Genomic DNA, 27,415 nt, shown 5'->3' on the forward strand with positions numbered 1-27,415 from the left:
ATCCCAAATGGGCACCTGTCCATGTCCCCACTGCTCCACTTCCAATCCAGCTCCCTGCTAATGTCCTGGGGAAAGCAGCAGAAGGTGGACCAAGTGTTTGGAGCCCCACCACCCATGTGGGAGACCTAGATGAAGCTCCTGGCTTCAGCCTGACTCAGCCCTGGCCACTGAGGCCACTTGGGCAGTGACCGAGCAGATAGAAGACCTCTCTTGGTGTCTCCCTCTCTCTGCATGACTTTGACCTTCAAATAAAAAAAATTTTATAAGAAGCAAAGTTTGCAGCATTGTTACCTGCAGATGCATAAAAGTAAAACATAGGTCAAATGAACTGAGATTTACATGAGAGTGGTGAGGGATCTTGTTTTGTTTTATTTTGCTGCCTATAGTAAAATATAAAAGGAGAGGGATAAATTGTGGGAAAGACTGTTAGTCATCGAGGTGCCAGGTGTTTCTGGATTTGAAAATGCTGAATCCCTCAAGATGACCCATGGTGCAGAGGTTAAGAAACGGGTTCAAAATGAAGGTCAAATCAAGGACATGGTCAATAGCCGGCGCTGTGGCTCAATAGGCTAATCCTACACCTTGCGGTGCCAGCACACCAGATTCTAGTCCCAGTCGGGGCGCCGGATTCTGTCCCAGTTGCCCCCTCTTCCAGGCCAGCTCTCTGCTATGGCCTGGGAGTGCAGTGGAGGATGGCATAAGTACTTGGGCCCTGCACCCGCATGGGAGACCAGGAAAAGCACCTGGCTCCTGGCTTTGGATCAGTGCAGTGCGCTGGCCGCAACGCACCGGCCGCAGCGGCCATTGGAGGATGAACCAACAGAAAAGGAAGACCTTTCTCTCTGTCTCTCTCTCTCTCACTGTCCACTCTGCCTGTCAAAAGGAAAAAAAGGACATGGTCAATAAAATGGTACAGAGATGAATCACAGGTCAGGAATATAAAAACTTGCTGATAAGATCTTAGAAAGAGCACTGTCCAGTTACACAACAGTCCCTTGAAAAGATTAGGGGTGTGCCAGCGTGGATCCTGCCATGTGAACAGCAGGAACTCTAGAGCGCTTATAGGCTAATCTCAAAAGGATTTGGAATCCTGGTTGTTGTCCAATGGAGCAAACCACAGGAAATTCTGAGGAGACCCACAAAGTGGACTGAAAGCATTCGAGACAGTGCGAAATGAAAAGCAGAATCAGCCCCCTCCCCGCCAATTCCACAGGCAGCAATCAAGCTGAGAAAACTGCTTGAGCTGAATGGAAGGGGGATTTTTTTCTGCATCCTGAGACCAAATCAAGGAGTTTCAAACATCTTTTCAAACTAGATTGAAAAATTCATGGGGATCATTTGCTGAAAATGTTTATTTTTGTCTACTTGAGAGGGAGGGCAACAAAGAGGGATGTCAGAGACAGAGACAGAGTGGGAAGAGAGACAGAGAAAGACTTTCCATCTACTAGTTTACTTCCAAGTGTCCACAATAGCCAGGGCTGGGCCAGGGTGAAATCAGGAGCCTGGAACTCCATCAGAGTCTCACATGTGGGTGGCAGAGCCCCCAGACCTTGAGTCATCATTCCCTGCTTCCCAAGACGCATTAGCAGGAAGCTGGTTTAAAAGTGGAGCACTGGGAATTGAACCAGGTGCTCTGATATGGGATGTGGGTTTCCCAAGCAGTGTTTAAGCCATTGTGCCACAGTGCCAATCATGATATGAATCCATTCTGAAATTAAGGTTGAAAAGATATTGACTTCTTTACGGCCCTCATTTCCCCCCTGTTTTGAATAAGAAGGTCTATGGAAACTCCCCCATACCTGCCCTACCCCATTGCATGTTGAGTATCTGTAGAGACAGATAACTTCTCTCTTGGTTTCACAGATGAAGAGATAAAGATGAGCTATACTTGAGAAGCTAAACAAATACACCTGAAGGCACTTCATCCACACTTGTACCTCATTTGAACAATGACATTCTGAACCTTGAACTAAAATTACTATGGGATGGTATTGGTGGATTTTGACAGTGTGTAGATGTACTTTGCTTGTGAGAAGGATCAGGTTCATTGGGAGCCAGAGAGAAGATAGTATTAGACAACCTATAAGATTAACCCCAAATACCTGCTGCTCCTGTTAATAATATCCTTGTATGATACCTTCTCTGCGAGTGTGCACCGCATTCAGTGTTTGCTTCTATTGCAGAGAATACCATGGGGTTCATGGGTTTTACTTTTGAAAGTACACTTCCAAGGGTAGGTGCTGTGGCGCAGCCAGTTAACACCCTGGCCTGAAGCGCCGGCATCCCATATGGATGCCGGTTCGAGACCCAGCTGCTCTACTTCCGATCCAGCACTCTGCTAATGTGCCTGGGAAAGTAGCAAAGGATGGTCCAAGTCCTTGGGACCCTAGACCCACATGGGAGATCTCCAAGAAGCTCCTGACTCTTGGCCTCAGATTGGCTCAGCTCTGGCCATTGTAGCTATTTGGGAAGTGAACCAGCAGATGGAAGACTCTCTCTCTCTCCCCATCTCTGTCTCTGTCTCTGTCTCTACCTCTACCTCTATCTCTGTCTGTAACTCTTTAAAAAAATACACTTCCAAAAAGTTGGGGCTTTTTGTCTCAGAGACCACACTATATCTCCCTCTCTCAAACTGTTGGTTGCTTGCTCTGAGGAATGCTGTTGCCATATTGTGAATTGTCCAATGGAGGGGCTCAACCACAAGACAGCATCTCTGGCAAAAACCAGGGAGAATCTGAGGTCTACCACATGAGCCATCTTAGAAGCGGGTCCTCCTCCAGCAAATCTTGAGACAACTGTCTCAATACTTTAACAGCAGCCTCATGAAAGACCTCAAGCCACAGGGGTCCAGCTACTGATAACTTGACCCACAGAAACCATGAGAGGACAACATGGATTCCATTTCTGCAGTTCCAGCTATCTGTTGTCAACCATGATTCAAAAATAAATAATTCAAGAATAAATAATGCAGACATTTTAAAAATTTTTAAAGAATTATTTGAGGTGCCAGTTCAAATATCAGCTGCTCCACTTCCCAACCAGATCCCTGCTAACATACCTGGGAAAGCAGAGAAAGATGGCCCAATTTCTTGGGCACCTGCCACCCACATGGGAGACCCAGATGTAGTTCCAGACTCTGGGCTTTGGCGTGGTCCAGCCCAGGCCTTTGTGGCCATTTGGAGAGTGAACCACTAGATGGAGAAATCTCTCTCTCTCTCTCTCTCTGCCTTTCTCCTTGTAACTCTGGCTTTCAAATAGTTAATCTTTTTTTAAAAAAATAATTATTTGAAAGAAATGAGAGAGAGAGGGAGAGAGAGAAAGAGAGTACACTCTATCTCCCATCCACTAGTTCACTCCCCTAATGGCCACAATGTCATGACAGCCGTGACTGTACAAGTCAATGTCAACAGCCAAGAATCCATCTGGATCTCCAGCAGGGGCCCAAACACTTGGGCCATATTTTGCTGCCTTCCCGGGCACATTACAGGGAGCTGGGCCAGGAAATAGAGTAGCCGCGACTCACCTGGCACTCTGATAAGGGATGCTTAGCTGTTGTGCTACAACAAAGGGCCCACATATAAGCAATTCCACCACTGAGATGTCATTTACCATGAGGTCCTCACTAGAGCCCAGTCAATGCTGATGCCATGCCCTAGAACCTTCAGAACCATGAGCTAAATAAATTTATTTTCTTTATGTTACCCATTTATCTTATCATAGAAAGAAGAAATGGAAAAATACACATCCCAAATATGTCTGGCTTCAAAAACCCAGTTTCTATGATACTACCTATGCTGACTTCTCTTAGGTTTCCACTGGAGTTAGAAAGGATAAATACTTTCAATAATTCATATGCAAATAACACAAGCAACAACCCAGTCCCCTGAGTTATATCCTACTAACTTATCCTAAAGTTTCCAATTCTAGAAATTATTGATTGAATAGTTCTACACTACATACTCTGCAGAATTTGCTGAACCCCTGACAGACTAATATTTCTGCCTCTTAAAATGTTTCTAATAAAAGGAGAGACAGTCCTCATTAGAAAATTCAATTAAAAAGAATCTAGACTCATACAACTCAGAGTTGTCTTCAGACAAGTGGCCTGCCAGTTGTTAGCAATTCATGAGGAGACAACAACAGAAAAGAAGTTGAGAATAGGCATTTAGAACCCTCTGCAACAATTTGCAATTGCATGACATCCACATATATGGCCAGCAGATTCCTCTACTTGAATAAGACTTAGACTTACCTGGAGTGTTGCTGAGCTGATGTACTGAGTCACACACGGTGGGATCCACGCTAGTCAGCGACAACAGAACAGAGTAGGATAGGAATTCAGGAGCCACAAAAAAATTTAAAAACATGTCTTATTCAGCACATAACTGGGAAGCACTAATCATTGACCTGAGTCAGTTTCTGTGCTACTCTGGCTTGAAATCTGCTAGGACTTGAATATGATTTGAACTTAAAGTCTTAAGTAATTTTTCCAAGAGAGTTGAAACTTAATTCAATGGCAATGTTTAGAAGTGGCAGTTTTGGAGATGTGAACTAATTAGCGTGGAGCCCTCATGATTGAATTCTTGGTAGCTTTGCAAGAGATTTCATAGACAGGTGCATACACACACTCCCTGTCTCACACCATCTTGGGACTCTGCTAGCAGGGGCCAACCAGTGGGGCCTGCCATATCTTGGAGTGTGAACCTCCAGAGGAGTGAGCCAACATAAAGGTATTTCCTTTATCAAGTTGGGCTACCTCGGGTATTTTGTTATAGTAATGAAAACCTAACTGATACAGGGCCCTTGCTTTCCTTTCTGGTTAGGGTCACCTTGGCAACAGATTATCTGTTGCAAAATCTTGGACAAGCCCCTCTGTTGATGAGTCTATAGACCTAGGAGTCCATACCTGGGGCCAGCTGCCATGTCTGAGCTCGGTGAGGTGACATCCCTAGAGACTGGCTCCTCTAGAAACTAACTGGATGGCAACACAACACAACTCAGATGTCGGGGTGGGGGACACATGTCCTGAATGACACCAATGAATTAGAGACTCAAGACTAGAGAAAGCTGGTAAACACATGATTTTTGCCTTTCTCTCTCCAGGTGATAAGCTGAGCTTTGCTACAGAGTAAGGGACTTCTCAGCAGCTCAGGGACACATCTTAAGATCCAGTGTCTTTCTTCTCTGCTTCATGTATCTCGTCTCTCATACCAGCTTCCCAGGGGCTGCATACTCCAATGATGCATTCACAGGCACACTTTCGTCTCAGGCTCTGTTTCTAGGGACCCCCCAAACCAAGCCATATACTATGGGGAATCAACACATGCACACCGATTCTCACGTTTTAGATCAGTGCTTCTCAATGTGTAGTGCCCTGACCATCAGAATCAGCAGTATTTGCAATTTGATAGAAATCCAAATTCTTGGGTCTCAGAACTATTAAATCTGGGATGCTGCCATCTGCGTTTTTAACGAGTTCCAGAAGATTCCGCCATATACAAGTTTGAGAACCATGAACTAGAAAATCTCCTTCTCGAAGTATAACAGTATCCTACATCTTAGCTCATGAACAAACCATTTCTTCTTTTACTTTTTTATTTATTTAACAGAAGAACAAACCACACATTTTGCATGACTTCTATTTTTCTTCAAGCACCACTTTCTCTCACACTGTGTCTTCATGGCTTAGAACGACATAGAGGAAATGCACCCCTCTTCACTGGGGCTCCTCTGTTTTGAGAACGGCACCACCATTCTATTGAGCAATTGATTTATTCTATCTCCTCTTCTATCCTGCTTGTTCTATCCTCAAAGATTTCCTCTTCAACAGTCACTACTTTATCTTAAACACAGCACACTAAAGCTAATTTTTAGACCTTTGCAACACACCTGAAAAGTCTCAGAGCAGCCCTGGGCTTTTGACAACATAAGATTAGAACCAAGGCTCTGATCTTCTACCCTGCCTGCAAGTTAGAATCACCTGGGAATCATGCAATTGGCCCCATATGAAAGAAACTGACTTAGTAGCTTCGGGGGTGGGACTCATGTATTGTCTGTTTCAAAACTCCCATGGGGCAATTCTAATGTCAGCCATGGTTGACAAATAATTTTAGTCCAATTCTAGCTCAGTGTACTGGATTTTGGCTCCTTGACTTCATAAGCCCTCAGGCCAGCTGTTTCTGCCTTTCAAAGGACAGCCATCACTACTGCCACCCCACTACAATCACGAAGAGTTGTAGTAAAATTACACTCTGTGGAAGTTGTAGTCAAAGGACAGATGAGAGTCCATTGAAATTTACTCTCAAACGGCAGCTCCAATGATCGAGGACTTCGGATTGCATTAAAAATGGTTTGCAAGCGTCTTATGGAATTGTTGTTGCCTCTCTTAATCCCTGCTCCAAGCTGTAGTCAAAGCAAGTGGGGTCTCCAGTCATTCCAGCCCAGGGACTGCAGCCTGGTGCTTCCCCAGGCGGGTGGCAGTGTGGAAAGGAACCTGCACGCCTGCGCAGAACCTGCCCTCTGTCTCCACACAGCTTCTGGATGCAATCTCAGGGGGCCGGAGCCAGCTCTGGAGGAAGACTACAGAGACGCACATAGGCCTGAGCCAACATCCGGGACTCTGCACTCCGCCTTTCCGCCTTATCCTGTGGGCTGGCTTGAGCAGAAATTTTTATGTTTGATTCTCACCTTCTATTCCCTTAGCGAAAAACCCATTATCTCAAACAGCTGTGTGTCAAGCAAAGACATGAATTTTGTGTAACAACAAAAGGATCCGATACTTGTTTCTCTAGGTAGCCTTAGGCAAAACCATTTTATCTCGCTTTCTTCGTTTAGAGCATAAAGACTCAACTTCTTGCAGAAAGGCGGGTAGATACTTTTAGAGTGGGAAACTTTTGAAAGAGCGAATTCAATCTCTACAAAACAGAAGGGGGTTTATTATTATATGTTTACTTAAAAAAGAATAAAACCGGCTGGACCAAAAAGAAAACAGTGCACATGTCCCACTAAAGTACGACTTGAAATTTGCCATTTCTCGATAAATTCATAAAGGGAAAGAAAACCAGGAAGGTGACGCACACTGCTTGTGTAAACCTTGAAATTGATTTCCGAGGCATCAGAGCTCGCTACAAAAGAATTTCACAGTTTAATTAGGATGGCTCGAATCCAGAGTCTATATTTAGGATAAGCTGGAAATTACAGTGTAGAAATGAGAATTAGCTAGCAAGAGTCTAAACGGGTGTGTGTGTGTGTGTGTGTGTGTTGGGTGGAATCTATGGAGAAAATTCCACAGCTTTTCTCAGCTAACCGTGAAATTTCTTAACTTTTGTTTTTCACTGGACAAAGAACTAACCCAATCCCTGAGGTTTTCACCTGTGCAGCCAAGAGATGTGTTTTTACCAAAATTCTCTAAATATGAACTTTTAAATCTGCCCGCATACACGTTACCCACATTCTCCTCAATACCTGTATGATCTGCTCCAGTGCAGACAAATTTGGCATTTAATGTAATAACACATCAAAAGAATCTCATTAAAATTCAGAATGTATATAAACATATTTTATACCGTTAATATTTTGGCTTCTGTTTTTAAGTGGTTGGCAGAGGACTCGTGGCACTATATCATTAATTTCTTAAATATTCCTGTTTTCTTATCATCATTGGTGTTATCATCAAATAAATTAGTTCAAACCCAAACGTAACAGAAAGAGCCATATGATTGATTTTTTTTAAACTTTTACTTCAGGAAATGTTTTAAGTGATTTTGTACAACTTATGTTGGCTTACAGCCAATTATTTATTAGATGAGCCCATGGCTATTTATGACCATAATTATGGTTTTTGGGTGTCGAACAAGGGTGTTTATCTTTTTCTTCTTTTTCTTCCTTATGGTGACCTAGCTCTGAATTTAAATATGCTTGTCAGTAATTTCCCTAAAAGCAGTTTAAACGTTCTAAATAATATACTCAAAACTGTGAAGAAAAATCTCTTTAACTGACCCCAGCTGCAAAGATGCTCTAACGCACAAGCCTACACAGAGACATTCGGAGAGAAATTAGAATCCCAAGGGTAGAGCTTGAAATTCATTCAAATTCAAGTTACTTGCCTTGGCCGAGGGTTTAATTTTAAATTACAAGGAAGGAAATACTGCAGGTAAAATAGCTCTTACCTAATTCTAACTCACAAATAAATTACAGACACCAGTTTGGAGCTTAAGTGTGCCATAGTCAAATATTAGTGAATTGATTTCTCCTCATTTATTTTTTTGCAATAGTGCAAACATCTTTCTACTACATTACCCTACTGTCCTGTTTCTCATGCAGGTTGAGGATTCAGACTTTTAAAATGACCTGAATTTTGCCAAAGTCCGACTAGTTAGATTGAATGCAATTGAGTTGAGTTCACTGGTTTGACAAGTGCATACATTAACTCATTTAATGCTCATCACCTTACTTGGTAGTTGTTGTATACATTCTACAGATGCATAAACTGAGGTTAATTATGATTTTGGTAATTTGGTGCCAAAGCTTTGCTGTAGATCCCATGTCCAGGTTGACCTGGCTGCTTCCTGAGCTGAGCCAATCACAGCGTGGAGATCCCTGGTGAAGCGATTTTGGAAAGGATCTAGCTAAGTGGTCCAGGGTTGCATGACCTCCAGCTGAGCAATGAGCACCTCTAATTTCCCCCAAAGCTCTCTTAGCAATTGAAGATCAAACCCAAGGAGGCAATGGCTAGCTCTTGTGGGGACAACAGGAAAAGGGGTCATGGCTGAAATAAACGTCCTTCGACACCATCATCTCCTAAGGAATTAACTTCTGTCTGAAACATTCAGAAAATCTTATTGCTTATGTTGGCTCAAATTGAAGACCCTCGGTCTGCAGACAAAACACTCAGACTTTTGAGCCAACTGATCAGAGGAACAGCAACAGAGCTGGTGATTGAAGCTTCAGAACAGGCAAACCCCGCTGTGGGGAACCTTCAACCATCCTCACCCTGGATCCTGAACTCTTTCCCCAGGCTCACTTGGCAGACTCTAAGGAGAGGACTGTGGTTGGGCTGGGGCATGAGGACCTGTCAGCTGCCTGGAGGCTGTGCCTGTCTTGGTGCAGGTACTGCAGTGGCTGGTTGCACCAGGACAATGCAGAGAACTCCAGGTAGAGGAGGAGCCAGGTCACTGGTAATGGGGAGCCACACCCAAGAAGGAAATGTCATCCCATATGCTGCCACCAAATGGTCTTTCCCCGGGAAAGTTTTATTAAAATAAACACAAAAGCCTTCTGAGAAGGTTTTGCTTTTTGTTTCTGTTTATGTCTGTGTGTGTGTGTGTAGTGAGAAACCTCTCATCAGTTTACATGCTAAATGACACTGGGAGATTCCATCAGCTCAGCCCAAAAGGAGATAAATAATCTCCATGACACATGTCCCACTGCCTTCAACCAATCAGTGGTAGGAAGGGAGAAAGAATAAAGGGAGACAGAAAGAAGGCAAGGAGGAGAGAGAAAACCAACATTAGTGAAATGCATACAGTGTGTCTTATTTGGACAACAATGCAGACAAGCCAGCTATCAAAAAAAATTTTTTTGAGTCAATTTGAGATAGTTAGAAAGTGCCTGGATGTCAGAAGATATTAAGAAATTTTGCTAATGTTGCCAATGTCATTGAGCTTCAGTTTTAAAAGGCAGGAGTATTTTATCTATCAGATAGTATTCATTTGGAAATGATCCAATATCAAGGATATGCTTAAAAATATTCCAGAAAAAAAGTGAGCTGAGAATAGGTGAAAAGAGTTTGAAAGAATGTTATTTGTTCAATCTGGGGAATGGGTCTATGGAAATCGATTTATTATTTTTTAAGATTTATAAATTTAAAATATCCTCAATAAAAAGGTTCTTTTAGGTTTGTTCAGACATAGGAGAAATGACTGATCCTAAGTAAAATGTAATGCTACATAAAATGTTTCTTTTTAAATCCATCTTGTGACTGTCGCTCCCCCATTCGCGGAGGAACGACACTGGACCCTGCGCTGTTCTTTCGTCTGCTCGGCCCTTCCCGGGTTTGCTGCTGGCCCTTCCCGGGTTGGCTGCCGATCCTTCCACCTCCGTGGAATGGCGGCTCCCCCTGCCACTTTCCCCACTTCCGCGGGGGAGCGGCACACCGCCGGCCGGCTCTCTCGGGGGCTGCTCAGATGTTATCCGATGTTCCCTTAGATGTTCCTGGTGCATGTTGTCTCTCTCCTCCTTTATAGTCCTCTTCCACCAATCCCAACTCTGCTACCCACACGCCGAGTATGCTGCTCTCCTCCAATCAGGAGCAGGATCAGCTCCTGCAGGTTATTGGTCGAACTGGAGGCAGCTGTGTAAAAGTTGTTTACTCCTCTCCCAGCGCCATATTGTGGGAGAGCAGATGCATAGAATAAGTCTTAATTCCAGTAACTTAGTCTAGTCCGAGCTGCTCCCCACAGTGACAATATTTTTGCTAACCACCTTTGTCTTCACACAGAAAGACACACACATTGACTTCATTGGTTGCACATTAGCAACCTGTATTGCTGTGCATATTTTTGTGGCATTCCCACAAAAGAGAGTTGGCTTTGAAATTGCGACAACTTTATTAAGCAAAGCATCCATAATTCCACTTTAAAAATCTAGTAATATTAGAAATCCGTTTGTCCACTCTGTTTAAAGGCCTTAGTGAAACACTTCAAATCCTATATAGTTCCCTCCTTGATCTTTTCTATGACATGGAAAGACAAAAAACAAGCATATGAGATATGCATCTGTGTTTTTATAGGGATCATTCCTTGGATACATATTTATCTTTCCATAACTATACATGTAGCATCTACATAGTGTATATTCTAAAAATATACACCCTGTGTATATATGACTGGGGGAGAATGAAGTGATAATACTACATAACGGCATCCCAAGTACAGAAGTCTAATTGACATTTGGAATTCAGACTTCAAGAGTTAGTACCCATAGAACGAGACCTTATTTATACTACACTATTTGAAGAAGTTTATGGAAAATGGAACTAAAAGATTAGTTTTTCCCGGGCACCAATTTTTGGAAATTCATGCACAGTTTTTCTTAGTACACATTTCCACGAACTTTTTGAAGACCCCTCATATGCCCAGGAAACAAAACAAATCACAGCGTTCTCCTTGAATTGTGCACGGGGCTGCTCTGGCCTTCTCATGTGTATGTCACAGAATAGGAACTCTGACCGTCACTTTAAGAAAGGTTGGAGGCACGAAGGAAACATTTCAAACATGAACAGAAAGTAAAGATTTTTTTTCTCTTGGGTTTTAAAAAATTCCACTAAGAGCAACTTGAAAGGTTCTTCTTTCTAAACAAAATATCTCTTAGTTTTTGGTGTTCTGTTTTCTTTCGCAGGGGTAACTCTTTAACCGTGCAGTTTATGTTTCTGAATGAAGGAGCTCACTGCGGGGGAGTGGAAGTTTCTGAAAACCCTCTGCCTCCATCCCAGCCTCGCCCTCAGCCGCGGTTCTGTCCACCCCAGCAGGAGAGGTGGGCTGGTTCTGCACCACACGCTCAGGCACCCCTGCATCTTGTGCCTGGGAGAGAGACTTCAAGGGCCCTTGTGTGCAAGTGTGACCTTGCACCCTCCTCTACATCCAGACGGGGCAGACCGGACCATCCACTACCTCAGGGACCACAGGAACTTTTCACATCTTGCGGTGCTAAAAGGAGCATGAATCCTGCAAATATATGTCACGAGGATCCAGGCGACTCAACGCAGGGAGAACAGGGCGACCCTATGCAGCCCCTATGCCCGGCCAGCAGGGGGCGCCCGCCTGCCCTGAGCTTGGTCTTGCTCTGCTCACCATTGAAGGTAGGCGAGTGTGCGCCAGCAACACAACACAGCATACCTGGCCGGGACTCCTACCGCCTACCTTCCCACTCCTGCCTGTCCACAGCCTCCTAGCGCCATCTAGTCCCTCAATTTGGGAAAACTCTTGCTGCCTGGGCTCTGCCTGCCCCTCTTCAGGCAGCCTTTCTTTTTCCCAGGTAACCTGCTCCTGAGCAAGGGAAATCTCCCTGGAGTCTCCTCAGAACTCCCAGGTATTCGCCACTTAACGGTGAGCGTATTTGTTTAATGACTGAACACCTCTGCCACCGGGAGCAGTGCAGGGAGCACCTGTCATCTCTACCGCTGAGCATGCACTGCTGTGGTTGTCCAGGACGCGACAGCGACAGGTGCGACCTTGGCCCCCCATCCGGGAGACGTGCTGGGAGGCAGCAGCGGGCAGAAGAGGCCGCCAGGGGGAAGGTGCAGCTGTAGACACTCGGAGTGATGACAACAGGAAAGACGCAAGGACACTAAGAGCTGCACCCCGTGGATGGCTGGCCAACACAATGCCAAGTAATCCTTCTAACCCTTAGAGCAGTCCCAAAGAATGAGCAGCTATAACTATTCCCACTTCTCAGGGGAGGCAGGGCAATGCATGCCCCCGGCTACAGTGCACCCAAGCGGTGGAGTCATTTATGCACAAACGTGGGGGAGCCGGGGACTGTGTGGTAACTGCCGTGCCATGCTGCCCACCCAGTGCCTATGGCAGTGCCGCAGTTCCCACGTGTGTCCCCAGCAGCAGGTCACCCACCTCGGGAGAGAGAAATGAAGAGAGACGCAGGGAAGGCATCGAGGTAGAAGGAAGGCTCTACTCCAGGGTCCCACTAAGCCACTTGCTAGAATTTCAAGGGAAGAGCTGATAAGCTGCTTCCAGGAGTACTGGTATTTTTCTGATGAGTCTTGTAAGATCAGGAGCTGTGTGCCCCTGTAAGATGGACTTCATGCCTCGCTGGGTGGTTAGGAGGACCAAGCAAGGAGAGTCACAAAGACCGCACTGTGCCGTCCTCACAAATCCCTGTCTCCAAGCACAGCAGCCCTGGTGCGGACCAGGAGTGCCGATAGACGCTGCTCCTGAGGAGTGCAGGGTGGTCGGTCACAGCGACCCGAGGCAGAACCGCGAGGCTCAGCAGCCTCTGCCTTCCCTGGGAGCACAGCCTCTGGCTGCCCCATGTCAAAGCCACACAAGCCATGCTCCCTCTGCTCCCAGGACATGCCCTGCCTCCCTTGCTGTCTCTTGGCCCCAGCCATGGTTGTCCCTCTCCTAGGACAACACCAGCTGCTTCTTTCAGTCAGAGCAGTTGGGGCCCAGAGTGACTTGAGAGTCCCAGGAGGAAAGAAGCAAGCGCCTGGGGGTTGGCACTGTGGCGCAGTAGGCTAAGCCTCTGACTGCAGCACCAGCATCCCATATGGGCACCTGTTCGAGTCCCAGCTGCTCCACTTCCAAACCAGCTCTCTGTTGTGGCCTGGGAAAGCAGAAGAAGATGGCCAAAGTCCTTGGTTCCCTGCACCCACATGGGAGACCCAGAATAAACTCCTGGCTCCTGGCTTCAGAACAGCTTAGTGCAAACCAGCTTTGGCCCTGCACAGCCATCAAAGAGGTCCTCGGCCTGAGAAGTTAGCAGAGGGGAAAAAGCAGGTCCCAGGCTGGAGACAGACAGCCCTGAGAAGAAAACGTTTGTGGCCCAAGGCACTGGCCGGGCCCCAGCCTGGAGTGACCGGCCCATCTCAAGTACGCCTTCTGCCTGCAGCGATGTAGCCTTCACAGGCTCTAAGAATTGGCACACAAATGTATCCATACACAACCTCACTTCTGTGCCAAAGTCATAATTTAAAGAAAAAAAAAAAAAAAACCTCAAGCAGGGATAGAAATATGTGAGACAAGTTGGCCTCTGCTGACCACTAGGTCAGGGTAGAGGTTCCTGGTCACAAACCACTATCCATTAATCACCCTGACAGGAGCAATTATAGAGCAGGCCTTCTACAAAGGGAATACTGCATTTCCATGCTACATGGAAACCGATGAGGAAAAGCGTAATTGGAAGCATTTTTGGAAAGAAAAAAAAAACTAATACTATAATCCCCAATTCCCTTTAATTAGAAATACAAGCAGGTATGCCTTTCATCCATTCATTCAATAAATATTTATAAGGCATGATACAGTAGGAGACAAACATTTAAGCAATCAGCTTTTATGTATCAGAGTCGTCCAGAAACATATAAGCACTAAGCGTTTAAGAGCAAAACATAAGCAAACAAAGGCATGGCCAAGGTCTCTGCTTTGGAGTGGCTTGCGACTCATTGGGAAGATGCGTAGTTTCCAAGTGCCGAGGTGAACGGCAAAGTAAGTCCGCAGACGAAACATCTTCAAGGGCTGATTCTTCTGAACAGTGGTGTAAGAGCTTGGAGGAGTGAGATGCTGGTGACAAAGAAACAAGTTTCAGGAGAGGGCTGGGACGTGAGGGCTCAGAGAGACTTGGCGTTAATAGCGAGGAGAGGAAATCCCCTGTGGAAATGAGAGATTCGCCTGGCTTCAGTGGAGAAGTTATACAGCTTGTGGGAGATGGCATGGATTGGGTAGATTGCAGCTACATTGAGAACAAACGGAATCCCCGATCTTGTACCTGATGATGCCCTGTCACCTGCTTGCAAGACAGAAACTCTGGACAATTAAGATAAAAAGGGGGAAACAAGAAACGGCTCCAAGGGTGGTGTCACTGCCTGTTGTAACTGGCTAGATCTGGGTGTCTGAGGCTCGGAACAGGCAGCCCCCAGCGTGTGCCAGGGGGTTCAGGAGCTTGGGAGGAGTCCGTTCATGTGACTCCCAGGCCCAGCAACTCTGCCTTTCTGATTTCTCGATCTTGGGAAAAAGCACCTGTCTGTATGGTCGGCCCAAAGCCTGCACTCTGTGTCGCCGGCTATGGCCCAGGGGCACTGTCAGTGGCACTCGTATACATCAGAGTAGTCTCTAGAGAAGCGGAAGTGGCTTTGAGCCCGGCAACCACCAGAAGGTAATTAGTGTACATTCAGACCCACAATATGTGGGAGCAGGGGCAGGCACAGTAGACAGGGCAACAGTCGCCAGGACAAAGAAGGAAAAGTGGAGGCAATCCCAATTCGAGGCACAGGAAAGGGGACGGCACTGTCCAGTGGAATAGAGAAAGTGAAGAAGGATGTGGGAGCTCACGGGCAGCGACTTTGCATTGGAGCCCTAGCAGGAGGACCTTGCTCAGTAGTCCCCGGGGACTACCAGCTGGGGCCAGTGGACACAAACAGGGCATGCCCCTGGAGATTGTATGTCCTACCTGGGCAGTGTTGTAGGAACAGAAGTTATTCAAAATGAAATGCAAATAGTGAGGCTATCATGCAGTCTCAACAGGACTGCAGTGATGCACGTGGGTTCAGGTGTAACTAACCGTACTAGGAAGTTCCAGGCCCACTATTGTATTTAACCTTTGCAATTACCCTGTCACGGAACAGTCTCCGAGCTCTCCATTATGTAAATTGTCCAAAGTGATCAGAACACAGAGGGATGGCAAAGTGGGGCTCTGAGCCCCGTTTCTGAATTCCTGCATTCTTGCCTTAACATCAAGTTACCTCCCCTGATCAAAACAACAAACAAAAATACTTGTCCAAACAGTCAGCACACAGGACAGGAATTTCTATCACTACTGCCACCTTGAAATGTGCTATGCTTTGAATGCACTTGCGGCTCCTTGTTCTGGTTCAAGTCTAGTTTTAGAGATTTGGGGACCTTTATAATCCAAACACCACCAATAATTGGTATTTACAGCCCTGAACTCAGTTAGAGGGAGTCTTTAGAATCCCTGTGTGGCATTGCTAGGTAGCCTGTGTGCAGTTTTGGTTCAAGGTCTTTGACTTAAGGCTCCCTTGCGAAAGCACAGTTCAACTTTAACAATTCCACAGTGACACCTGCTGGTGGGAGGAAAGAACGGCTCAGCCCCCTGCTCCCCAGCTGGAGACCCCCCAGGATCGCAGAGTGGCCTGTGTGAGGGGTGCACCTGAGAAGCAGAACTCTGTGATGTGGCTCAGACCGAGACCCGGAACCCCCTCAAGGCTGAGCTGGAGTTCCAGCCAGGTCCCAAATCACAAAGACGATGGGAGAGTCCACAGCCTGTCTGGTTGCCCTGCTCCCCGCCCCGCCTCTGTGGATAGCCCTGCGCTTCTTCCTCCCAACGCGTCCTTTCTGACGCCCTGGCTCTCCGCGATCCCGTTCTTAATAACAAAATAAGATGAAAAGCAAGTCCCCTGGCGTCAACAAGAGGACGACTTCCGCGGAAAGTGCCAAAATGTTTTAGAAAGAAAAGGCAGACAACAGAGCCCTTGCATATTGCGCCAGGCAGGAGAGTAATTTATGTAATGTATTTTTAACTGTGAGAAGTGATGGGGAAACCACTTAAATATAATGTGAATCGAAGATTTGTCAGTTATGTGGTTCATGCGGTGGCAGATCTAGAAAACGTTATAAAAATTGAAGGATTACCAACAGACAACGCCTGAAATCCGAGCTCTTGTTTGAGTTCTGACTCCCTCTATGGCTGGGAATTGTCTGCGTTCAGTGAATGGAGTCAGTTACACACTGTCAGTCAAATGCTCGTTTTCAAATAAGCCTTCTTCCTGTTTGTTTTTGATCTCTCAGCTCCTTTTTAAACAGCAACAACAACAAAAAAAGATTATTTACTTGAAAGACACAGAGACAGAGTGAGCTTCTAGCCACTGACTCATTCCTCTAATGCCTGCAACAGCCAGAACTGGGTTAGGCCAAAGCCAGGAGCCAGGAACTCAACCCCAGTCCCTACATGGGTGGCAGGGACCCAACAACTTGTACACTACCTGCTGCCTCCCAGGGTGTGCGTTAGCAGGAAGCAGGATTTAAGAGCAGAGCCTGAATGTGAACCCAGGGACTCTGATATGGGGTGTGAGTGCCCCAAACCCAACACCTTAACCACCCATTCTCCTCTGCTCATTTAAAAAAATTTTTTTAAAAAGATTTATTTTATTTATTTGAAAGTCAGAATTACAGCAAGACAAGGAGAGCCAGAGAGATCCATTTTCCATCTTCTAGTTCACTCCCCAAAAGGCAGCAATAGCTGGGGCTGGGCCAGGCTGAAGAAAGGATCAAGGAGATTCTTCCAGGTCTCCCACATGGGTGCAGGGGGCCCAAGCGCTTGGGCCATCCTCCACTACTTTCCCAATGCATTTGCAGGGAACTGGATCAGAAGTGGAGCAGCTGGGACTTGAACCAGGGACTATATGGGATGCCAGCACTGCAGACAGCGCTTAACCTGCCACACCCCCCCCCCCCTTATTTCAAGCTGTTATGTTGAAATGGCCCCCACCCCACAACTCACTGTAGCTGCATATCATTTACCTGACCCTATATCGCTTTGCTTCCTGCCTCCACTTTAGCTAGAGAGGCCTGTAGGAGGGAACAGAGCATTCAGCAGGTCTGGACCCTTCCGCAGAAGTCTTATAAACTAACATATCCCCCTGGGGTATGTGCTGCAGCTACGGAAATTACAACAATCAGGAAAACTGCGTGCGTGAGCTGGGGGCTGCACACTCAGGCCCACGCCCTCCCCCCAGAGCTATCCCAGGGAAAACCCTCTCTCCGTGGTCCTTAGGTCCCTCCCACCTGCCACTCCTTCACCTCCCGCCCCAACACCACCACCTTTTGAGAAGTACTCAAAACCCTTTTAGGAGGTTCCTGCGTTTTCCAGAGAAAGGTTTCTATGTAGATGAAATGCGCCCTCTAGTGGCTAATTTAAAAGTTGCAGCCTCTGTATGATTCTTGAGGATGCCGGTTCTAGTGATTTTGTGCCAGTTTTGTGGATTGGTGCAAATCCCACTTTTTGTTGCTGCTTCTCAAAACAATTCAACACTCCTTCCTGCAGTTTTTAACATCCTGCTACATTTCTCTCTCCCTCTCTCTTTCTCTCTTTCTCTCTCTCTCTATTGGACTATTATAATCTGTGTAACTCATTCTCCCAGGTTGACTGCCAGAAAAATTCATCTAGGATCTTCCAGCTGCCTTTGCTTCTGGGAGCTCCTTATTCCAGAAGCCGCAAGCCCAGAATGACAACACCGCGTGGGACTGCCCCACAGTTCTCCCTGAGCAACGCATGAGGACAGCCTGGCCCCCTCAGCGAGGACCCATTCCACAGGTTGGCTGGGACCACAGCAACGCTGTATCTGAGGGTTTTTTTTTTTTAAGATTTATTTTTATTTATTTGAAAGACAGAGTTAGAGAGAGAGAGAGAGAGGTCTTCCATCCGCTGGTTCACTCCCCAGATGGCCACAATAGCTGGAGCTGTGCCAATCCGAAGCCAGGAGCCAGGAGCTTCTTCCCAGTCTCCCAAGTGGGTGCAGGGGTTCAGGCACTTGGGCCATCTTCTACTGCTTTCCCAGGCCATAGCAGAGAGCTGGAGCAGAAGAGGAGCAGCTGGGACTAGAACTGGCACCAATATAGGATGCCGGTGCTTCAGGCCAGGACTTTAACCCACTGTGCCACAGCACCGGCCCCTGTATCTGAGTTTGATATTGTTTCAACATCTACCCAAAAGCTATGTCCTATCATGCTAGTCAAATCTAATACCTACACTTTTTAAATAACACTCCAACAATACTGAAAAGATAAATTTTGAAAATTTTGAACAGGGTGCTGGGAGGTGGTAAGGATTTATAGCACATCTGCCTGATTGGATCATGCCACCGTGATGATTATTTGACAACGAAAAATAAAATAAGGGGCAGGCATTAGACACAGCAGTTAAGAAACCACTTGGGATGCCTGCATCCTACACGGCAGTGCCTGGGCTCAAGCCCTGGCTCTGCTCTCGATTCCAATTTCCTGCTAATGTGCATCCTGGGAGGCAACAGGTGATGGCTCAGGTAACAGTCCCAGCCCCTTAGATAGGAGAGCTGGACTTCGTTCCCAGTTCCCAGTTCCCAGTTTTGACCTGGTCTAGCTTCAGCTTTTGTGGACATTTGGGAAGGGAACCAGCTAATGGGACTGCTCTCTCTTGCTCTCTCTCTCTCCCTACCTCTCAAATAAATATTTTTAAAAGGTGGTTTAAATATACAGAATGGGTAGGATGTGAAACCTGTCAAAGCAAAGAAATAAAAAATTCTATGAGGCAGGCATCTTGGCATAGCAGGTAAAGTCACCACCTGACATGCCAGCATCCCACATGGGTGCTGGTTCAAGACCTGGCTGCTCCACTTCCAATCCAGCTCTCTGCTATGGCCTGAGAAAAGCAACAGAAGATGGCCCAAGTCCTTTGGCCCCTGTCATCCATGTGAGAAACCCAGAAGAAGCTCCTGACTCCCAGCTTCAGCCTGGCCCAACCCTGGCCATTGAGTGAACCAGCAGATGGAAGATCCCTCTTTCTCTCTCTCTCTCTCCCTCTCTCTTACTCTGTGTGTTTGTGTGTATGTATGTTTGTGTGTATGTAACTCTGACTTTCAAATAAATAAATGCATCTTAAATAAAAGAAGTCAGTTCTAATCCAAATGTTTTTAACAAAATTAACAAATTGCGCTTCAATCAGTAGAAGAAATATAAGCAGCCACTGAGATAGCTTTGCTGTCCCCTTTGGTGCCCTAAGCAGTCAGAAAGATGTATTACCAGCCACTATTTGTATGACATAAAGCAAGTAACCACCCCTTGGTATCCGTGGAGTTTGGCTTTAGAACCCCTGTGGATATCAACAGCTGAGGATGATCAAGTCTCCTGTGTGGTGCAGGATGTTCGCATAATCTGTACACATCTTTCCTCCTGTATCATTTAAGTCTTTTCTCCATAACTTATGATATTTAATACAATGTAAATGCTATGTAAATAGTTGTTTCACTGTATTGTTTAAGGAATAATGACAAGAAAAAGTGTTCATGTTCAGTACATACACAATCTTTTAAAAATATTATTTATTTATTTTAAAGAGTTACACAGAGAGAGAGATCTTCCGCCTGCTGGTTCACTCCCCAGATGGCCTCAATGGCCAGAGCTGGGCCATGCTGAATCCAGGAGCCAGGAGCTTCTTCCAGGTCTCCCACACAGATGCAGGGGCCCAAGCACTTGGACCATCCTCAGCTGCTCTCCCACCCACATTAGTAGGAAGCTGGATCAGAGGTGGAGCAGCCAGGATGCAAACTGACACCCACATGGGATGCTGGCATCAAAGCTAGCAATTTAACTCACTATACCACAGTACCAGCCCCTACATATGTACAACGTATTTTTTTCAAAAGCTTCTCATTCATAGTTGACTGTATCCATAGATGCAGAACTACCAGATGTGGAGACTGACCCTAATTCCAAAGGCAAAAAAGAACAATCCTACTCACCTTGTGTTCATGGCCAAATACAGAAGACAAGTATCTGCAGATCAACAGGGAACCTGTTTCTCAGAAACATGAAAGCACTCATATGACTACTGAGCTGGTGCTTGGTGGGTTCTTTCTGAAAAGGAAGGCTTGGCATCCACAGGATGAAACACAGGACCCTGTTTATACCGCCTCCTTGGAGAGACAGAGGGACGCTCTTTAACCATCCTGATTTCTCTCTCCTCCTCCTTTGCCACTCCCACTGTCTATCTCAGAGTTGATCTCTAGCTACCCTTCCTCTGCTGGTGAGTCAACATAGGGCTTCCAGCCTTTGCCTGAATGACTGTGAGACGGCCATGGACACAAATCTCCCAGGCCTTTCCATCCATAATCCAGAACAGTCTTTTGAAACCATGCATCTGATCTCAGCCCTGCTCTGAACATGCTCAGGAACCCTGAGGTGTCCACCACAGCAGTTGCCTAAGGGTTTCGGGGTTTTGATCCTTCGAGATACTACTGCTGACAAAAGAAATGGGTCTGCATGGGTGGAAACGGCAAATGTGCATTGTGAATTACCCGGGGCTGAGGAGATGGAGAAAATGACATTAAAATATCATTTTATTTAGGGGTCAGCATTTAGCCTAGCAGTTAAGACCTTGGTGCCCCATATCACAGGGGGCATGAGATCAAGGCCAGCTCTGGCTCCTGACCCCAGTTTCCCACTTATACAGTCCCTGACAGGCAGTGGTGATGGCTCAGGTGATGGAGTGCCTACCACTCAACCTGGGAAATGCGCACTCCTCGCTTTGGCTTCAGTCTAACCAACCCCAGCTATTCTCAGCATTTGAGGGTGAACCAGTGGATGGGAGTTCTCTCTCTGTCTCTCCCCCTCAATCTTTCTCTCTCTGTCTCAAAAAGATTTTTAGAAAAAGTTTATTTTTGCACACAATTGTTTTGAAATCCATGCATGGTTTTTCTAGGCATTTCCATGAACTTTTTGAAGACGCATGTATGCACAGGTTTCAAATAACCATATTTTTCTTTTAATTCCATTTTCCACAAACATTTTTTTTTGAGAGGCAGAGAGACATACAGAGTACTTCTCTCTCTTTGATCAGTCCCCAGATCCCAGTAGCAGTTTGGGCTGGTGCAGGCTAAAACTACGAGTGGGAAATTTAATCCAGGTTCCCATATAGGTGACAGGGACACTATCACTTGGGAACCTCTCAGGGTCTTCAGTAGTGGCAAGCTGGAACCCAGAGTGGATCCAGAACTTGAAGCTAGCTATTCTGATAGAAGATGCAGGCCTCTTAACCGCTAAACCAAACGTCTGCCCCCACAAACTTTTTTTTCAAAGATTTATTCATTTATTTTGAAATTCAGAGTTGCAGATAGAGAAAGGTGAGACAGAGAGAGAGAGATCTTTCATTTGCTGGTTCACTCCCCAGATGGCTGCAATGGCCAGGACTGGACAAGGCCAAATCCAGGAGCCAGGAGCTTCTTCTGGGTCTCCCACGTGGGTGCAGGGGCCATCTACTGCTGCTTTCCCAGGCCATAATCAGAGAGTTGGATTAGAAAAGGAGCAGCCATGACATGAGCCAGCACCCATTTTGGGTGCCGGTATTGCAAGGAGACAGCATTACCCACTATGTCACAGCCCCAGCCCCCTCCACAAACTTTTTTAAGTGATATGTGTAGCCATAGAATGAGTCTCAACACTTTGCTACTTGCACTTTTCTTTTCTCTAGTTAAATTAAAAACAAATTCTCTTTCTCATTTGTCTTGACAAAATGAACAACTTTATAATTCTTAGTTTTTGAATCAAAGCACTCTAAACTGGGGGATGGGGGAGAAAGCCAGAAATTCCCTCCTTCTTATGTCTAACATTTATCTGTAAAATTGAATTGGGTTGGAACTAATGTTCTAAGAATTCTCTGTGACATATGAAAAAATTAGAAGCACCACAGGGCACCAGGGAACTGGGAATGGAAACTACCTAAGAAGACAATTAACATTGGAGGGAGGGACCCTAACAGCACAGAGCTCTTACCTGCAGCTGGTGCCCGTGCCCGGGGTAGGCAACGTATTTCAACTACATTGTGGATGATGCTAAGTTTTATGCGCTGCCCTCAAAAGAAGTCCTCTGTCTCTCATCTGAGGGGTCCATTCCCTGTGTTCAAAAATAAGCACTGCATTGGAAGAAGCTCAAAATAGCCACTGTGCATCAGGATCCCTAGACCTCACCAAGTTCATGGGGAAGGAAGAAAGAAGGCATGCATGGATGTCAAATTTTTCTGATTCCAAAATGTGCTTGCCTTTTAATGACTTTTTTCTTGTACTTTTTTGAAGGACCCTAATATGAAGCCCACATGCATGCTTTCTATTGGAGGGCTGGCTGAGGAGTTGTATGTGGGGCGGAGGGCACCACCACCACACAGTGGGCTCCCCTCCTGTGCCTGTCTCTCAATGGCTGGGTATCTTTCACTGATCAGGAAGCAATGCCCTCAAAGCAGGGGCTGGACAAGCAGCTGAACATTGTCACAAAAGCATGGGGGTGGCTTCCCAACTCAAGAGGGAACCTCTGGACACTTGGCCTTGACCTTGCTTGGGTCAAGTTGGGTAGCCTCTCTGGACTTCCTATTACTTCTCTGGAATAGGAAACACAAAATGATAGTTCTCACTTCATAATAAAATGAGGGAATTGTATAAAGTATTCAGCCCAGAGTCCAGTACATAGTTGGCACACAACTTTCTCAGACGTACCCCTCCACACCCATTAAAATGGCCAAAATCCAGCAGGCTGACAGCATCAAACATTGGGTGGGGGTGTCGGCCATCAGGAACTCTCAAGCATGCCTTGCTTGTGCAAATGTGAGATGGTCTAGCCGCTCTGGAAGATAGTTTGACAGTTCTCTTACAAAACTAAACTTACACTATGATCCAGCAACTTCACTTCCTACATGAGGGTACTTCCAAAAGTTCATGGAAGAATTGAGTTGAAAGTTACAATATTTGGTGCAAAATAATTGAAATCCTTGTCTAATTTGGTCATTATATACATTTCCACAGTTTTTGAAGACCCCTCATTTTCATAAATTTAAAAAAGTATATTTATATATTTTAATGCCATTTTCTTTTTTTATTGTTTTTAAGGATTTATTTATTTGAATGGCAAACTGACAAAGAAAGGAACAGGCAGAGAGATCTTCCATCCACTGGTTTACTCTATAAATGGCTGCAAAAAGCGGGGGCAGGAGCCGAAGTCAGGAGCCAGGAACTCCAATAGACTCTCCCACATGGGTGCAGGGGTCCAAGCACTTGGGCTGTCTTCCACTGTTTTCCCAGGTGCATTAGCAGGGAGCTGTATTAGAAGTGGAGCAGGCAGAACTCGAACCAGAACTCTGATACAGGATGCCAGCAATGCAGATAGTGGCTTAACCCACTGCACCACAAAACCAGCCCCTCTCAATGCCCCAGACACTTAATGCCATTTTCAATGAACTTTCGGAAGTGTCCTTATATTTACCTAGAGGAGTTGGAAATTTCTCTTCCCACAAAATACCACACATGGGTGTTTAGTGCAGCTTTATTAAAAGTGCCAAAACTTGGAAACAACCAAAGTTTCCTTTAGTTTGTGAATGGATAAAAACTGATAGATGGCCCCCCTAGACTATAGAATAGTAGTCAGCACTAAAACAAATGAGTTATCAATCCATGAACAAGAAATGCAGGAACTTCAGATGGATAGTACCAAGAAGCCAATCTGGAAAGGCTGTGTGGTTCCAACTATCTCACATCCTTGGAAACAAAGCTGTTGAAAGAGTGAAAAGATCAGGGGTTTCCAGGGGTTGGCAGTGGGGAGGGGTAACTAGGCAGAGCACAGGGGGGATTTTCCAGGGCAGTGAAATCATGCTGAAGGATATTATAGTGAATACATGTTATTATACATGTGTTCAAACAAACTGGGAAAAATATACAACATCAATAGCAAATCTCAGAGTGGAGTGTGGAAGTGGGTGACAGTGATGCATCAGTTGTGGCAAATGTGTCACCCTGGTGTAGGATGTCGACAACAGGGGAACTATACATGTATGAGGGCAGGCAGCATTTATGAAGTTTCTGCATCATCTGCTCAATATTGTTGTGAGCCTAAAACTGCTGTGACAAAAAAGTCCATTAAAAATGTTGAGTTGTGGTTATTGTTATCTAAAATCCCTTCCAGCTTGAGTCTGAAGTTATAGGTAGCCAATATGTATTTGTTGCATGAAGTTAATGTTCACCAAGCATTTGTGTGATCCTGGCCTCTGGTAGTGAATTTGCCAGGTGACATAATTCTTACCACTGTGTTTAGCATTTCCATAGCACTTCTCCCTGATTTTGGTTTTTGCTGTGAGCTGATGCAATTATTAAACCTCTCCTACCCCCACAATTAGCGTGTGTGCCTCTGATTACTATTATTATCCTTAATTTCCAAAGGAGGAAACAGGCACAATGGGTCCTCATCCAAGAGGTGTTATTTGGGCATAAATAACACCTCAGGTGAAACAGGTGAGGCACAATTTGTATCTTGGCATTCAATTAGAAATACACCCCAGGGATATTTCATTCCTGAGATAACAACCCCCAAGTGGAAACTCCAGAGTGATTAACTAAGGATCCTTGGCTTTTGTAATAACTTGGTAACACATTCAGAGTTTTATCCATCTGCATCTATAGAGGACCCCTCTGGATCTGTGGGGACCCTAAATCACCTTTGCTGGTGTGAACCGAATGATGCAGCTCAGTAGAATAAGCATCAAGGGCCTGTAACCAACTCTGCACTGCCACAATCATGTGACTTTGGCAAGTCCTTGAACCTTTCTAAGCGTCAGTTACATATTTATTTTTCTCCATTTGTAGATTGGAGATAATATCTCTCTGAATTGTCCACTTCCCAAGGCTCACCTATGTTTGTTCAAACAAGACAGTGTTTCTGGAAGTGGGTTGGATAGGGCCAACATCATGGCAGATTGGGTTAAGACACTGCCTGCCACACTGGCATCTCATGGGTGCCGATTCATGTCCTAGCTGCTCTACTTCAAATCTAGCTCTTTACTAACACACCTAGGAAAGTAGCAGAAGATAGCCCAAATACTTGGGCCCCCACTACCCACATGGGAGACTCAGAAAAATCTGGCTCCTGGCTTCAGCCTGGCCCAGGCATGGCTGTTGTAGTCATTTGGGTGGTGAGCCAATAGAAGGGAAATCTCTTTTTCTTTTTGTACACACGTGATATTTAACCCATATTGTGGGGAGCAGCCGGACTGGACTAAGTTACTGAAATTAAGACTTATTCTATGCATCTGCTCTCCCACAATATGGCGCTGGGAGAGAAGTAAACAGCTTCCCCACAGCTGCCTCCAGTTCAACCAATTAACTGTAGGACTTGCTCCTGATTGGAGAGCAGCGTACTCGGCGTGTGGGCAGCCGAGTTAGGATTGGCGGAGGAGGACTATAAAGGAGGAGAGAGACGGCATGCACCAGGAACATCTATGGGGAACATCTAGCTGAAGGAACACCTGTGCAGCCCCCCGAGAGAACCGGCCGGCGGTGTGCCGCTCCCCTGCGGAAGTGGGGAATGCGGCCAGGGGGAACTGCCCTTCCACGGAGGTGGAAGGGATAGTAGCCAACCCGGGAAGAACCAGCAGCAAACCCGGGGAGGGCCGAGCAGACGAAAGAACAGCGCAGGGTCCTGTGTTGCTCCTCCACGAAGAGGGGGAGCGACATAATGGTGCCGTGACTCGGATAGGAAACCTAGGAGGGAAGAAATGACTCGGATAGGAAACCTAGGACGGATAGCAAACCTAGGAGGGAAGAACTGGGAAAATATCGGAGAGAGAAACTAGCAAAGAGCCTAGGGAAATTATCGGAGAGAGAGACTAGCAAACAGCCTAGGGAAAAGCCGGACGAAAAGGGTGCCGGAAGAAGCTGTTGAAAGCCTAGGCATAGACTCGGATACGGACTACGGGGGGAAGCTGGGAGAAATCTTTAAGGTCGAAAGCGAAAGTGAAAGCTAGAACAAACAGACTCGGACGCGGACTGTGGGGAGAGGCCAGGAGAAATGAGGGAGGAATATCGTTGGAGGAAAGTTTGGGGAAACATACCGGGTAGAGAAAAGTGTTAGGGAAATTGAAGCCGCGGGGGGCAGGCCAAGGCGGAAACGGAAGCCACTTTGGGGTTCTCAGGTTAGCCCGGGAATAGGGGGCGAAAAGTTGAAACCAGAAGCTGAGACGCAAGCCAGATTGGGATCCGTCTGATTAGCCCGGGGAGCAAAGGACGGGAAGCCAAACCGTGGGGCGGAGACGTACGCTGGGTTGAATTCGCCAGGCTAGCCCGGGGAACTTGGATTGAATCCTAGTGGCGGAGACGCAAGCTACGCTGTGTTACTCGCGGAAGCCGTCGCGTGCAGAGAGAGCACGGGGCGTGAATAGATAGGGAACGGGCTGGCGTAGGCTGTGGTTCAGACGCGAAAGGGTTAAGCGTGGAGACCGCGGAGCCGCGCAAAGCCGGGAAGCTGCGCAGATGAGAGAGGCGCGCGGGCTGAAGCAGCGCAGAGCCGGGAACCCGCCGGCGGGGCGAGGTGCCGGGAAGCTGCGGGGATAAGAGAAACAGAAGTTTTAGAAGTAAAGTGAGAAAAATAGGAATGCTGGAAGATAGAAGTAAAATGGGAGAAGTAGGAATGCCCGGAGATAGAGAAATAGAGAAAAATAAGGCCTCCCCTCAACATGCCAATTAGAAGGCTTGGATTCGGTCTGCCCGATTAGTGAGGCGGTGAGCACCTGGGCGGCTAGCCGCAGGTCACCGAAGACAGGCACGAATTAACATCAGTAAAGCTTCTCCACAATGCAACAATTAGGAGGCTTGGATTCGGTCTGCCTGATTTAAGGCGGTAAGCGCCAGCAAAGCTCGACCAGAGTATGAGCTGCAGGTCACCGAAGATAGGCACGAACCAACACTAATAAGTCTCCCCCACAATAAGGCAATGAGAAGGCTTGGATTCGGTTTGCCTGATAGGTCTTGTAAGTCCCCTGCAGGCAGAGCAGAGCATGCGCTGCAGGGCACCGAACACAGGCACGCATCAGCGCCTAAAAACCTCCTCACAATGGCGAAGAGAGGACCCGGATTCGGTTTTCCTGATTGATAGGACTTGTAAGAGCC

At 46.3% G+C, this 27,415-nt stretch overlaps 1 long non-coding RNA gene across 1 annotated transcript; it reads right to left on the reverse strand.

Annotated features, from left to right (window-relative positions):
• Positions 1-13,947: 13,947 nt before the first annotated feature.
• LOC149127990 (uncharacterized) lies at positions 13,948-16,537 on the reverse strand. Its single transcript, XR_016230202.1, has 2 exons — positions 16,377-16,537; positions 13,948-14,291 (listed from the first exon to the last, which is right to left on the reverse strand). It is a non-coding gene; the product is annotated as an uncharacterized LOC149127990 (long non-coding RNA).
• Positions 16,538-27,415: the final 10,878 nt, after the last annotated feature.

The sequence above is a fragment of the Oryctolagus cuniculus genome, chromosome 2 (genome assembly GCF_051225735.1).
Source record: "Oryctolagus cuniculus isolate XC-2025 breed Fujian yellow rabbit chromosome 2, ASM5122573v1, whole genome shotgun sequence".
NCBI lineage: Eukaryota > Metazoa > Chordata > Mammalia > Lagomorpha > Leporidae > Oryctolagus > Oryctolagus cuniculus.